The sequence below is a fragment of the Furipterus horrens genome, unplaced genomic scaffold (genome assembly GCF_987537825.1).
Source record: "Furipterus horrens unplaced genomic scaffold, mFurHor1.1.pri manual_scaffold_3, whole genome shotgun sequence".
NCBI classification, from domain to species: Eukaryota; Metazoa; Chordata; class Mammalia; order Chiroptera; family Furipteridae; genus Furipterus; species Furipterus horrens.
In genome coordinates this window covers 70,955,632-70,970,565 of record NW_028327173.1, presented here as the reverse complement: position 1 = coordinate 70,970,565, position 14,934 = coordinate 70,955,632, and the positions used below count along the sequence as shown (strand labels likewise).

Sequence of the window (14,934 nt, the reverse complement as noted above, 5' to 3'; positions counted from 1 at the left end):
ATGCTAAAACTGGTTGGTACCTTATTCACATGAAATGTTTTGGTCAGAGAGTATATAAAGTCATCAATACTTAGATGTTTTGAATGGGTTGGAAAAATGTGTGTGTTTGTGTGTTAACTTTGTATGTGACTCAAGATATTTTTGTTCTGTGGCATTTAGTAGAACTAGGGAATTTAGTTAGCTACAGAGCAGTGAATGTGATGCCCTTCAGTAAAGTTCTTTAATAGTGAACATACATACAAATTTGCAAGTATTATACCATAAACTCATACTGTTGTATCATTAAATATAAAAATTCACAAGAAAATTGGTATCTTATATTTGGAAGATTAAAAAAACCCTTAAGTCTAGTAAACAAGTTAAATTAATTGGAATTAGCCTTCGTAAAATTCCATTTACTGGCAATAATAAACATGTAATTGTGATGTGGTAGCCATTGGTTGTCTTTTTCTGTTTTCTTTTATCTCCTTCCCTCTTTTTTTTAAAGTATATTTTATTGATTATGTTGTTACAGTAGTTCCAATTTTTTCCCCTTTGCTTCCCTCTGCCCAGTAACCCCCTTCCCTCCAGCAATCCCACACCCCTTAGTACATGTCCATGGGTCATGCATATAAGTTCTTTGGCTTCACCCTTTCCTATATTCTTTTTTTTTTTTTTGACTGAGAAAATAACTTTATTTCCTTTGGGGGAGTGAACAGGTATCCAGTCTCAGAACTTCTGGAACTGCTTCTTGGTGCCAGCAGCCTTGGTGACCTTGAGTACATTGAAGCGCATGGTCTTGCTCAGGGGCCGGCACTCACCCACGGTGACAATGTCGCCAATCTGGACATCTCTGAAGCAGGGGGACAGGTGCACTGACATGTTCTTGTGGCGCTTCTCAAAGCGGTTGTACTTTCGGATGTAGTGGAGGTAGTCTTGGCAGATAACTATGGTCCTCTGCATCTTCATCTTGGTCACCACGCCAGACAAGATGCGCCCTCGGATGGAGACATTACCGGTAAAGGGGCATTTCTTGTCAATGTAGGTGCCCTCAATAGCCTCCTTGGGCGTCTTGAAACCCAGACCGATGTTCTTGTAGTATCGCCGCAGCTTCTCTTTACCAGTTTCTCCCAGCGGAACACTCTTCTTGTTTTGAAAGATGGTGGGCTGCTTTTGGTAGGCCCGCTCCGTCTGCAGGGAGAGGAACCTGGTGAGTCTGAATGTCCGCCATCTTCGCGGCCGCCTGGGAAAAAAAAAAGCCCTATATTATTCTTAGCATCCCCCTGTCTATTTTGTCCAACTGATTATTCTTCTTAATCCCTGCACCACTTCCCCATTTCTCCCCTTCCCCCCTTCCAGCTAATAACCCTTCAAATGATCCCCATACCTGTGATTCTGTTCCTATTCTGGTTTGCTTAGTTGGGTTTTGTTTTTACTTTTTAGATTCAGTTGTTGATAGTTGTGAGTTTGATGTCATTTTAATGTTCATAGTTTTGATCTTCTTTTTCTTAAGTAAGTCCCTTTGACATTTTATATAATAATGGCTTGGTGATGATGAGCTCCTTTAGCTTCACCTTGTCTGGGAAGCAGTTCGTCTGCCCTTCCATTCTAAATGATAGCTTTGCTGAATAGAATAATCCTGGTTGCAGGTTGCCTTTCATCACATTGAATACTGCCTGCTAGTCCCTTCCTGCCTGCAAAGTGTCCTCTGAGAAATCAGCTGATAGTCCTATAGGCACCCCCTGTAGGCAACTCTCTGCCTCTCTCTTGCTGCCCTCAGGACTCTGTCTTTATCTTTCACCTTTGGCATCTCAATCATGATATGTACTGGTGTGGTTCCCTCTGGGTCCAGCTCACCCGGGACCCTCCATGCTTCCTGGACCTGTATGTCCATCTCCTTTGCAAAATTTGGGAAGTTCTCATTTTTTAAAATTCTTGTTTCCTCATTTTGCACTGGTTGACTGTCTTTTTCTTCTTTATGTTTCAAATCATTGATTTGAACACCAGTTTTCTTCCCTTCACCATTGGTTTTGTGTGGATTTTCCTTCGTTTCATTTAGCATAGCCTTCGCTTCTTCTCTTATGCGTTTGCCGTACTCAAGCATATCTATCAAGCCTGTGAGCATCTTTATCACTGGTGTTTTGAATTCTGTGTCTGTTAGGTTGTCTATATCCTCATCTGTGAGGTTGGCTATCTCCTCATTGCTTAGTTCTCCCACTGGAACCTTGATCCATTACCCCTTTGGGCCATACTTCTCTGTCTCCTCGTCCTGACAGGTTCCTGTGTTTGTTTGCCTCTGCATCCCACATAGAGCTGTCACTCCTGTTACGTGGTAAGAGGCAGAGCCTTAGGGATTGGTCAGTACAGGGCGACCTGCTTCACCACGTTGTTGCGTTGTATGTGGGGGAGAGGTCCGAGGGGGAACAAAGCCGCCTGCCCATCACTTGCCCCTTTTCCAGGCACCTCTCCCACTTCTGCACCGGACTGGCGCCCCTCTAGCTGCTGCTCTGGCCGTTGTTCTCAGAGTGGGTGGGTCTGTGGACATTCTAGGACCGTGAGGCCCTTTAAACAAGCGGACTCTGCTGAGAGACCGGCAGTTTCTGCCTCCATCCCAACCCCCACTGGTTTTCACAGTCAGAAGCAATGAGGCTTGATTTTCCCTGGTGCTGGGACCATGAGCTGCTAGGTCCGGTGAGGAGCTGGGAACGCTTCCCAGGTGTCCCTCCTGACTTTTTAAAACATGACTGCACTTTCTGCCAACCTGCCACTGCCTCCGCTGCTGTCATCACACCGCGTCGGCTCCGCCCCTCCTACCTGTCTGGATGAGTATTTCTTCTTTATATCTTTGTGTGCTGGACTTCCATGCAGTTTAATTTTCTGGAACTTCTGGTTGTCTCTAGTTTTGAGGTAGTTGTATTCCTTCTTAGTTGTGGAGGGAGACGCAGCAAGTCTGTCTATGCCTCCATCTTGGCTGTTCTTGTTGGTATTCTTAAGACCTTTTTCCTCTTTATTGAATTTATTGGGGTGACCCTGGTTAACCAAAATTATGCAGGTTTCGGGTACATAATTCTACTTCACATCATCTGCACACTATATTGTGTGTTTACATCCCAAATCAAGTCTTCATCCGTTACCATTTATACCCCTTTTCCACACTGTTGTCCACTACCATGAGTTATTTCTCTTTTTTTTCTGAATTCCTCCACCTCTCTGTCTTGAAATCTGTCAGCCTGCTCTCTGTGAGTTTGTTTCTATTTTGCTTTTTCATTTTGTTCATTAGATTTCACATATGTGATATTTGTCTTTCTCTGACTGGCTTATTTCACTTAGCATAATGCCCTCCAGGTCCACCCATGCTGTTGCAAAGTGTAAAATTTTCTTTTGTACTTTTACACCCGAGTAGTATTCTGTTGTGTAAATGTACCACAGCCTTTTTATCCACTCATCTATTGATGGACACTTGGGCTGCTTCCAAATGCTTGACTATTATAAATAACACTGCAATGAACATTGGGGTGCATATACAGTATTCCCTCACTTATTGCGGGTATTATGTTCCAGACCCCCCTGCGAAGTAAGAACGTTACATTTATTCTACACTCTTAAACCTACATGACTTTAACAACATACGTATACAGTACCGCAAAATCCCACAATATAGCAAAAAATCCGCGATAAATAATTAAATATAATATTTAAAAAAACCCGTGATACAGTGAGGCCGCAATAAGTGAACCGCTATATAAAGGGACTACTGTATTCTTTCAAATTAGTGTTTCGGGTTTCTTTGGGTATATTCCCAGGAGTGGAATTGCTGGTTCATAAGGCAGTGCCAATTTTAATATTTTGAGGAAACTCCATATTGTTTTCTGCCGTGGCTGCACCAAACTGCATTCCCACCAACAGTGCATGAAGGTTCCCCTTTCTGAATATCGTCGCCAGCACTTGTTGTTTGTTGATTTATTGATGACAGCCTTTCTGACAGGTGTGAGGTGGTAGCTCATTGTGGTTTTAATTTGTATTTCTTTGATGAGATGTTGTACATTTTTTCAAATGTCTATTGGCCATCTGTATTGTCCTCTTTGGAGAAGTGTCTGTTCAGGCCCTTTGCCCATTTTTAAGTTGGATTATTCGTTTATTTGCGTGTTGAGTTTTGTAAGTTCTTTATACATTTTGAATACTAACCCCTTATCAGATATACCATTGGCAAGTATGTTCTCCCATTTCATTGGATTGTTTTTTCATTCTTTGGATGTTTTCCTTTGCTCTGCACAAACTTTTTAGTTTGATATAGTCCCATTTGTTTATTTTTTCTTTTGTTTCCCTTGCCCAAGGAGATAATCAGAAAAAAATATCGCTCTGAGAAATGTCTGAAATTTTACTGCCTGTTTTCTTCCAGGATTGTTATGGTTTTGAGTGTAACATTTAAGTCTTAAATCCATTTTGAGTTTATTCTTGGTTATGGTGTAGAAGGTGATCTAATTTTTTTTTGCACTTATCTGTCCAGTTTTCCCACTACTATTTATTGAATAGACTATCTTTATGCCATTGTATGCTTTTGTCTCCTTTGTCAAATATTAATTGACTGTAGAGGCATGGGATTATTTGTGGACTCTCTTTCAGTTCTTTTTACACTAGTATTTACATGGATTAAAAAAGATTAAAGTCTATAATAGGCTATTTTCAGAGGAGGTAGGAATTTTTATGTGATATGTTGAGAGTTTTATTTTTAAATATAATTTCCATCTCAATATTTTAGTTAATTGAATTTCTGAAATACAGAATCAGATTGGTTTTGGGCAGGCCCTGTCAATCTGTCAAATAAAATGCTCAGGGTCATGACATATTCTGATGTGTTTGCTGTGTCTTTACTTTTATACATAACTGTTAATTTTAGCACCCCTTGCTATCAGTGATTTATACTTGTTAGGGCATTTTGTTTTAGGACCGAATGTTTAATATCCTGGCTCCATCATTTATTAACTAATGAATCTTGGACAAATTGTTTAACTTCCATAAACTTCAGTAAAAGCTCAGGGGTACTGTGAGGATTAAATAAGATAATGAATGTGTCTGTGTAGTAAAACATACAGTAGATAATGGTTGTAGCAATAACAATAGTATATCATTGCATACAAGTTTTGCTGTTTTGAAATTTAGCTTTAGAAGCATGGAGGATCAGAGAGAAATGGGAATGTGCTGTAGGCCTACAGAAAATACATCAACTCAGAGAAGTCTGTCGTACAGACATCTAGAGGAAGGAGATGTGTCAGCAGTGTTGCCCTTATTTCCTGTTTTTTCCCTTTCACTGTAATTCCTGTTCTTTTTTTTTTTTTTTTTTTATCCCTGTTGAAGCCAGTGCTTTAGCTTCCCTTCCATTTTTGACAGCTGTTAACTTTAGTGAAAGACAGTCTGTACTTTTTCTTTGTGGATATCTACAGGCTATGTGTTAAAACCCACACTCTATATATTTATTGATAATATTCAAAGCATACAGGATATTGCTATTTATATAATGTTTATACCAATGTTTACAGAGTTTGAACAATAATTTCTTATAACAATTAAAATATTGAAGATAGATATTACATTTGCACCACCCTTAAATTCTATTGGCACAAGGTTGAGTATAATTTTTTTTGCTTTTCACATGTTTATTCAGCTGTATATTAAGTTTTTCTATGGGCTCAGAATTTCCAACAATTTGAAGGATGAGGACAAATAATGGTATGTACAGGTACAAGTTAATGATTTTTAAAATATTTACATTGAAATTGACCATTTTGAAATAAACAATAAGAAAATAAAAAGGAGAAAGCAACACAATGCTGATGCAAGGTACTAAGAGATGATTATTGAGGTCAGGATTGCAGGTTAGAACATATATATCCTGTCATGACAAAGGACTCTATAAAAATGATTCTCCCTCGTTTATGCAAATAATACACATTTGTTCAAGAATATTTGGAAAAATTAAAGAATAATATTAAAAGCATATAGTTAATGTCTTATATTCTATTCAGTTCCATTGTGGTAATTGCTTTTGGCCACTTCTGTTGGTGTTTTCCTTCACGGTCCTTCTGCCGATTTTCCAGCAATAGCAAATTATTAAAAGCTTGCTTGGCACTTCTGTGCCAGTGTTCACAGTAGCATTACTCACATTAGCCAAAAGTTTGGAAACAACCCAAATGTCCATCAAAAGAAAAATGGATAAATTACAGATGAATGAAGATTCACACATATATAATCCTCCAACATTAAATATATCAAGTTTTGCATGAGCTCAGAGTTTTTAATACCTTAAAAAATGAGAGCAATATATTTAATGGATTATTTTTCAGCCATAAAGAGGACTAAAGTTCTGGTATATGCTACATCATGGAGGAACCTTGGAAACATCTGAATGAAATAAGTCAGATACAGAAGGACAGATATTGTATGTATGTTTCTACTTATATATATCCAGAATATATAAATTTATAGAGTCAGAAAGTAGATTAGAGATTACCTGAAGCTGGGGAGAAGGAAGAATAGATACAGAGTTTCCGCTTTGCGTGATAAAAAATTTTGGAAATAGACAGTTGTGATGGTTGTACAAAATTATGAATATAGTTAATTACAATGATTGCACACTTAAAAAGGGTTACAGTGACTAAATTTACATTTAATATATATATATTTTACCACAATTAGGAAACAAAGTTTGTTTGGAACCCTTAAAGGCTTGTGTCTAGTTCAGTTTTACTTCATTTTTTATTTAAAATTTTTTTTTATCTTTACGAGAGGACATTTTTTCATTGCTTTCAGAAAGAGAGGAAGGCAGAGAGGGAGAGAGAGACAGACAGAGACATCGATGTAAGAGAGAAACATCAATTGACTGCTTTTTTGTATATGCTCCAACTGGGGATCAAACCCACAACCTGGGTATGTGCCCTGACCAGGAATCAAACTGGTGTTTTTGTTCTATGGGACAATGCTCCAAGCAACTGAGCTGCACGGGCCAGGGTCAGTTTTATTTCTAAGTGAGGCTGAGGTCCCTCTTGTTCATACTTTATCTATGTTTCCATCATTTATGCTCCATCATCTTTGAAAAAAAGGCTTGCACTGATTGAGTGGTGAGTTTATGTATAATTAGTGTTTGTTCATTTTCTTTTTTCTTTTATTTTTTTGCTATAAATATGGATCACTTATAATGAAAAAATACATAAATAAGAATTCTTTTAAAAACAAAATCAAATCAGAATATATTTTTCTTCTTGAGCCTACTCTATAGTATTCTTTTTCTTAACCTTTTCCCCTTCTTGATCATCTTTCATTTTTTTTGGATATATTTATCTCATTCCTTAATTATGCACGTTTTATATAACCAAATTGGAGATAATTAGAAACACAAATGACTCTCCATCCCCAAATTCATAGTTATAACATAACCTTGGGTTTAATTAATTAATTATTTTAGGGGGACCCCTGCTGTGTAACAGTTCCCCCCCTCTCAGACTTAAGACCCTTTATAATCTTATAAAGGATGATGGGCGAAGGTCTCATGCTCCTCTAACTGCTTCAAGCTGGACATGGTCGTCATCCTACCTACCCTTGAGTCCAGAAATCCCTAATAAGTGTGGGGGTGTGGAGGGGAGGGTGGCCTTCCCACATGGGGAAGGACTTGCAGGCTCCAGCTCAGTTGGCTGTCCCCGGACAACGGCGTGCTTGGTTTAACAGGCTGGCATCCTTGTTGTATTTCCTCTGCCATCTTGGATCCTCTCACTTTGGGTTTAATTTTGATATATTTTCTTTTATTCTGTTCTTTGCTTATATCTTTGTTCTAATGAGAATGTATATATGTATAATTTTGAATTTTTGCTTTTTTTGCTTTGTAGTGAAAATTAGCATTCTGAATATGGTCTGTGTTAATGTCTTTCTAACCATCTTTTTAAAACAAAATTACAACTTCTAGTTTCTGGTTTGAAATGGAAGTTGCCACCCTGTCCTATTAACAAGTAGAAAGCTGAAAAAAACAGAAAAAATAAACAATTCTTCTTAACTTCATCAGAAAAGTGAGGTCTTAAGACAGTCCACTGGCCCCTAAATTGAAGAGATAAAGAGAATCATAACTTAATAGAGAGAAACCCGCAAGTTGAAACCTTTGTAGGAACCAGTGGTAGGGAAGGGAAACCTGAACTATAACTGAAGAATTGCTGGAGGCGCAGTGTGGTTAAGTCTGAGAGAGAAAACTCCAGGGGGACTCAATCATTGAGGAGCCTCTTACACTTCTGTGAATTTTACCTCCAGGAACTCAACCATGTTCTCCTAGTGAATACTGTCGAAAAATTCTCTCATACTTCGTTCTGGTGGAGGGAAAAAGGAACTATTTTGAAGTATTCCAGGACATCCTGTTCTTAACAAGGTCTGCATTTAGGAGAAACTAACCCTGCAGATGTCACACTGATCTGATACAAACAATTTTCTTAAATATTGTTACATATATAAGGTGCATAGGTTCAAGGTCATGACTAGCTGTGTATTTGTGCATGACTGATGTTAAGCCATAACGTTTAAGCCATCAGTTTGATTATAACATGTGTTTTGTAAGGGTGTGTGATATTCAATAGTAAATTGTGTTGGAACGATACTGCAAATTCTGGTCAGTGTTGTATTTCTTTTTCATTTACCATTGAAAATGGCTGGAAAAATATATCAATTTGATAATCCAAGAGATCTTGAAGAATTTCAGCAAATGCTACTTGAGTCACTAATGAAAATATTTTTGCAAGTATTGTGAAAAGTATTTATGCCTTGAGCATAGCAAAATTGTTTGCAGTGACTTACAATTTTATTTTATTTTATTTTTTTGTTAAAGCCAACTATTGAAGATTCTGATTAATGTTAAAGACATTTTTTGGTTGTATTTTTTAGCAATATCCATGTTTCCGTTATTTGAAAAGAAAAAATTTATTCTTTATGTTTTTATATGTCTAATAATTTCTAGATTGTAACAAAATAAGGAATCATGTATTTTATTATATAAATATAATAAATGCAAATTTGCAGTGTTTAAAAAAAATTTTTTTTCTTTTTAGCACATACTAGTAGTGAATATATCTCTCAGATACACGTGACCTACGCTGTAATTTTTTTGACTACAATCTCTGCAGGCTTAAGCAGGGCTTTGCCTGCTGGGATTTTATCAGAGCCTAACTGATCTAGGAGAAGGAAAACAACCAATTCCAGTCCACTCTAGCCATCCTGTCCCACAGAAGGGTGTGCGGTGAGGGGTGGCGGGAGGCAGGGGAACTGAGTGCATGTGGTATTCACAGTCCAGAGATGCAGGCTCACTAAAAGACTAAGATCAAATTGTAGGACTGTAAAATGCTTCCCTTACCCCCACACCTTCCCACCACATTTTTAAAGGCCTATTTACAGCAGTTCCTTTTACTAGTACATCATATCCACCTATTAAGAAAAATTACAAGACATATTGAAAGTCAAAAAAAACCCAAAACAGTTTGCAGTGTTGAACAAGGAAGAACTGAAGCTGCAAAGTTAAACAAAAGTTTATTTGGGGTGTTACAGGGTTAGTATGGGAGATCCAGATTCAAGGTAGGACATGGAATGTGCTCCAGAAAAGACAAAGAAAGCCAGAGATTATACAGGGAAAAACCACAAGTTGTAACAAAAGAGGCATTTCCTATTTGCTGTCTAACATGGTGTGATGACTAGTTCAAAAATGATTGGTCAGGTCTGGGTGGTGAGACTGAGATAAGCATCGGCATGGAAACAGACTCTAGTTTCACGAGAAGTGCTTCTACGGCAAGCATGAAATCCGGAAGTTCAAACCTTATGTGGGTGTGGATGTTCATAAGCCAGACTTCCCTAATGGACTCTTGACTCCAATTTGGGGACCCATGACATTGTTGATTTCAGTTTGAGATGATTCTATTCACATTTCTCCATTTTGATCGAAATTTTATTGGGAACATATTGATCATGCATTTTGGTGTAGAGCTGTCAGGATACTTGGTCATGTACCACGTAAGGGGGTTGAAGTATTACTGGAGTAGAATCAGAGTCTATGGGCAGGGGCCACATTTGAGCACCAAGGAGGCCCCAAGCAAGTGAGTCTTAGGCATGGTCTTCACATCTAGTTGTCTGCAACCAGGATCTCAAAGTGAATTACTCTTCAAGGAGGAACACTTGATCAATCATCTCAAGTCTTTGAGCAATTATTATCTGAGTTTTGATAGTGGAGTTAGGATATTTGGTTATATGGCACATCAACAATTTGACAGTGAGGAACATTGAACAAATCAGAACAGTAATTATAACAATTTTTTAATCAGACCTTAAAATGGCCCTGGTTGGGAGCCAGTGGAAAAAATGTTGGAAAATTTAATTTCCAACCAGTTAGGGATGCCAGTGATGACTTTTCAGTGCCCTTTAAAGGACTTTGTAAGTTTAAGATGCTTGGTTGTTTCTAATTATACTTGGGAAGAGGTATTTATCCAGGTACAGCAGGAGGTGTTGACTATGGCACAGGTACCACTCTGTGCTGCAAGTGAATAGACAAGAGCAATGCAGTTGACAAGTACTACACAGGCTAAGGAATCCTCAGCCAGTGTGGTGGGTTGGGCAATTCTATTAACTGTTCTAGTCAAATTGCACAGCATAACTTCATAGTCAGCTGTCAATATTCCAAACCAAGTGCTCCAAATCCTAAGAAGGCAATTAAATTGATTGCCAGAATAATCAGCTCTGAGGTCACAACTTGTGAATGTCAAAGCTATTATTTTCATATTCAGAGGAATCTTCATCTGGCTAATCTTCTATAATAGAAAGTGCCCCCCCCCTTTGTCTGTGTAAGGGTGTCAGACCTGGCATTAATTTTAGGGTGGTAAAGGGAATGGTTATTTGTTCTAGGACGCATTGTCCATGTATCCTCCAAGAATCCAAGCATTCATAGGCCCAGGGGGCATTATTATAGCCACAAACAAAACTATATCCATAGGGTGCACATAAAAGTCTGAACAAATTCCAGAAAAATTAAGAGTTATTACCAGGCAGCCTTATGATATCATTGAGCCGATTATCAGTGTGTGGTATGGTCCAGGGTTCCTGGGAAAAGTTGGTTTGGCAATTAAGAGTAGGAATGCTGAAAAGATAGAGTACATGATTTCTGTGAATCTGGCATGAGAGTGTATGCTATAAAGGTTTTGCCTTGTTATTACAGATGGTAAGAAAACCTAGGATTTATGGTCAAAAGTGGATTTAAAAAAAAAAGACTAATTAATTAATTTGTTTGTTTATTTGTTTATTTATTTTTAGAGAGAGAGGAAAGGAGAAAGAGAGGGAGAGAAACATCACTGTGTGGTTGCCTCTCACTTGCGCCCCCAACGGGGGAACTGACGTGCAACCTAGTCATGTGCCCTGACTGGGAATCGAACCAGCGAAAAGTGGATTTTATTCAAAAGATAGGTTATGTTTGTCTACCACTTAAGTTTTGATTATTTTGGTTACAGGCTTTAGAGGTATACCATTTTTCTCCATGTAGCCTGAAAACATCATAGATTGGGGGCATAAGGAAAAAATAAAGTTGAACTGGTTCTAGGGAATAGTTTAGCTCAATAGGTCACATTTATGGAAGGTCTTCTATTTTCAACAGTAAATTAGGTACAAATGAAAAGTTTAGTATAGGGAATACTATGGGATCATTGCTGTTGGGAAAAGTAATAGTAGGTATGATGGTAAATCTATAACAGGCAGATACTTGGTATTGCCTTTCCCAACAATGTTGGAGGGCATCCTTGTAAAGGCAGTATTTCCAATAGACAAAACCTCCAATTTGGAAATAATGATGTTGCAAATCTGCATTTCCTGGGAGCACCCTGTGAAAAGATTGCTCTACGAGTTTTGAATTATTTTCAGAGGCTGTTGGTTGAAAAGACTACTTAAAATAAGGCAGGTTTGTTTGGTAATGATTTCAAAAGGAGACAATCAATGTTTGCCAAAGGGAGTAGATCTTAGGTTAAGCAATACAAAGGGAAGGATTTCAGACCAAGACAGATAAAAGTTTTGCCAATTGAATTTTAATCATACATACATAGACATACATTAATATATAAATAGCCACAGACTATATATGGTTCAGGAGACTGTTAAAAAGATTCATTGTTTAAAATGTAGCTATGTCTAAGGTATAGTGATACAAAACTAAAAAAGAAAAATTGATTCAAATTGTGTTTCTGGCAGACTTGTAACCAGGAAAAGTGGGGTCCATGCACATGGTGCATTGGTGCATGACCCAACAATTAGTGTTGAGAAAAACAGGTTTTTATTTACATAGAAGAAACATCGGTAGGGGCGCGGGGGGGGGGGGGCTGCTGGGAGCACACCAGCTTGGAGCCCTGTTCTCCCATGAGACCCAACTCTTCCCCTGCTCCCCACCAGGCTATAAGCCAAAAAGAAGCTGAATAGTTCCCCATATTCTTATCTTAAGCCAGCAGTGCAAACAGTTCTCCAGTCCCTCTGGAAGGTACACTTGTGGGTTTCAGAGTCGGCATCCTCTTGCAGCAGCTCTCTCCTTCAGGATCTGGGGTACATTGACCTCAGCCTCCATGTAATAGTCCTAGAAAACATGTGCCATGTTACACTGATTCATAGTGGAATCCTGGGGACATGTACCAAGAGAGTGACTTCTCTGTACATCCTGAGTCCCAAGAGCCCAGATAGATTCCAGGTCTTAGGGCAGAAGGGCAGCATCTTGCAAGACAGAGTCCTTGGTGGCTTAGAAGTCAGCTAGAACAGGCATGATCAGAATAGCAGCATGCTTGCTTCCTTACTACACCAGGACCCATGGTGGAATCTTGACTACAAACTACATAGCTGTTTGCTTGCTTCTGTCTTCTCATGGTAGACCAGCTTCACTACAAACTGTATGGCTTGCTACTTCACTACAGGCAGCATGCCTGAATCACCTCCTGGCTCCTGGCTCCCGGCTCCTTCCTCATGGCTACTCCTCCTCTTCTCTTCTACACTCACTCCACCCATGTGGCCCTCTCCCATGGCGGACCAGCTCGCATACAAACTGCCTAGCTACTGCATCATGGCTCTCTCTCTTCATGGCTGCCTGCTCTTCTTTTAAATCCTGACCTGGAGATTACTGTATGACCTCCTACCTGGCTGTTCCCACAATGAGCTACATTTGCTAGTTTTCCGTATCTTCTACCTTCTCTTGGCTGCCATCTTTAGTCAGGGCAAGAGTTCTTGTGACACGGGTCTCTGTCTCCCTTGCACCACTTGAGCAGGCTCTATAGAAGCCACACACAGCCCCTCCCCTGCCTCCACCATGTCATGAGTCACTGAATGTTTTCAGAGTCATGGAGGCCTTTTTGCCTGGGGCGGTAGTACAGCTATTACTAGCTACCAACTTGCCATAGTTATGCAAAGTATGTTAAGCCGTATCATCTGCTTTTCCCCTTCCCCAACCACGGGCTTTGGGGAAACATACCTGTTCTGGGGACATCTCGCTCTGCATCCCATTACAGACTGAGTTAAGGTTATTTGCTGCCCATCTGGTCAAAGTTTTTTACTAAAGATTTTAAAAATTTTGTGTGCTGTAAGGATTTTTTTTTTTTTTTTAAGATTTATTTACGTTTAGAGAAGGGGTAAGGGAGTGATAAAGAGAGGGAAACATTAATGCAAGAGAAACTTCACTCTGTAGCCTCTCCCACGCCCCCAACTGGGGACCTGGCCCACAATCCAGGCATGTGCCCTAATTGGTAATTCAACCAGTGACCTTTTGGTTTGCAGGCTGGCACTCAGTCCCCTGAGCCACACCAGCCAAGGCTGTAATGATCCTTTGGAAGTTGTTTTAAAAATCATTTTTTCTTTTAGAAGTTTCTGTCAAAAAATGCGTTACATTGATTCTGAGAGGTCTGAGATCCTCTCCTTTAAGAGTGCCTGTAAGGTGGACTTATCAAAAACAAAGATTCTTTAGAAAGGCCATTACAAATACAAATTACCCAAAAGTTCACCCATTTCTAGACAGACACAAGATCCTTATCTATGGACCAGGTGAAGTGTATCTTGCCTTTGGAGTCCCTAAAACGTCTTACCTATGAGGGATTCTGTTTTCCAAAAGCTGTTCCGAAACACTGGGAATCACATTTTCTTTCCTTTTGAACAGAATGGAAAACCTAACCAAGAAGCTTCAGCAAACTGAAAGAAAGAAACAGAAAACAAGTATTCTCTTGGAGTTTTTGGAGTATATTAGTCTGTTAGCTTAAGCCTAGCCTAATTGCTATTTAAATTTTTCCTTCTAATTGTTTATTTGCTTCAGTTGATTTAGCAATAGAAATTAGGGTTTAGCATTTCAATCCTCACAGGATCTGAATTTAAAGGATAAGAAGGTGGTCATGGGAGAAAGGGATATGGTGCTGGAGGCCGGGCCTGACCATAAGACAAGACAGAGGATGGCAGAGGGGAAGAAGAGGCCTCAGAAGCCGTTCTTAATTCTTTCAATTTTTTGTTCTCCTCAGTTAATTTAGAGTCCTGAATATTTTTGGAAACCTCAAGGTACCAATTAAAATAGTCGTTCCATTCAGTTTTATTTTAGAGCCATGGTTTTATAATAGACTACTCAGGTAAACAAGTTTTGGAATCTCTAAGGAGCCTCAGGTTGGCCAGTTTAGCTGTAATTCATCCTGGGTAATCAGCCCAGTGAGAAAGAAATTCGCAAGACAAGTGCCCATAACTTTTTTTTAATAAAAACCCAGCAGGAGTTTTAGAAGGTGGCTGCTCAGCAACCATTACCTTAAAACATGAACCCCTCTTTTTATGAAAAGAGTAGTCTGACGGACAAAATGGTAGTTACTCACCAAAGGGTCATGTTTAATCACATAGACCAAAGTTGGCAGCAGAGCACAACCAAATCTTGACCTTGATGAAGGCAGGAAGTATGGG

General features: G+C 39.1%; 1 protein-coding gene and 1 pseudogene across 2 annotated transcripts in view; one reads left to right on the top strand and one right to left on the bottom strand.

Annotated features, from left to right (window-relative positions):
* EVI5 (ecotropic viral integration site 5) overlaps positions 1 to 14,934 on the top strand; it is a 203,065-nt gene that overhangs the window by 14,625 nt on the left and 173,506 nt on the right. The gene's annotated exons all lie outside the window — the stretch shown is intronic.
* LOC150015274 (small ribosomal subunit protein uS17 pseudogene) lies at positions 661 to 14,860 on the bottom strand (annotated as a pseudogene).